Here is a 954-nt window from a genome sequence, read left to right as displayed (position 1 = left end):
GCTTTATGGTGCACGAAATTGTGATGTCCAGGCTCAAACAATCCCTGGCAACGTGAGCAACTTGGTACGCGTAATCGTGATTACACTTTAATTATGTAAAATTCATGGCTCTTTCTTTCCTTGGCAGTGGCGCCAAGGACATGGTGCCAATACCATGGTTCACAACTTCGATACAACTAACCAGCAAGTGCACTGGGTCGTCCAAGTAATACCTTACGTGAGTAAGGGTCGAATCCCACGGAGATTGTTGGTATGAAGCAAGCTATGGTCACCTTGTAAATCTCAGTCAGGCGGATATAAAATAATTATGGAGTTTTCGAATAATAAATAATGAAATAAGATGAATTGAATAGAAAACAGTAGTACTTGCATTAATCTTTGAGGAACAGCAGAGCTCCAAACCTTAATCTATGGAGTGTAGAAACTCTACCGTTAAAAATACATAAGTGAAAGGTCCAGGCATGGCCGAGATGGCCAGCCCCCAAAACGTGATCAAAGGATCATAAGGTAATCCCAGGATGCCTAATACAATAGTAAAAGGTCCTATTTATAATAAACTAGCTACTAGGGTTTACATGAGTAAGTAATTGATGTATAAATCCACTTCCTGGGCCCACTTGGTGTGTGTTTGGGCTGAGCCTGAGTGTTGCACGTGTAGAGGTCCTTCTTGGAGTTGAACGCCAGCTTTTGTGCCAGTTTAGGCGTTCAACTCTGGTTTTGGCTCCTTTTCTGGCGCTGGACGCCAGGTTTGGGTAGAAGGCTGGCGTTGAACGCCAGTTTACGTCGTCTATTCTTGGCCAAAGTATGGACTATTATATATTGCTGGAAAGCCCTGGATGTCTACTTTCCAACTCAATTGAAAGCACGCCATTTCGAGTTCTGTAGCTCCAGAAAATCCACTTCGAGTGCAGGGAGGTCAGAATCCAACAGCATCAGCAGTCCTTCTTCAACCTC

The sequence above is a fragment of the Arachis ipaensis genome, chromosome B07 (assembly GCF_000816755.2).
Source record: "Arachis ipaensis cultivar K30076 chromosome B07, Araip1.1, whole genome shotgun sequence".
Lineage (NCBI taxonomy): Eukaryota > Viridiplantae > Streptophyta > Magnoliopsida > Fabales > Fabaceae > Arachis > Arachis ipaensis.
This window is presented reverse-complemented; position numbering follows the sequence as displayed.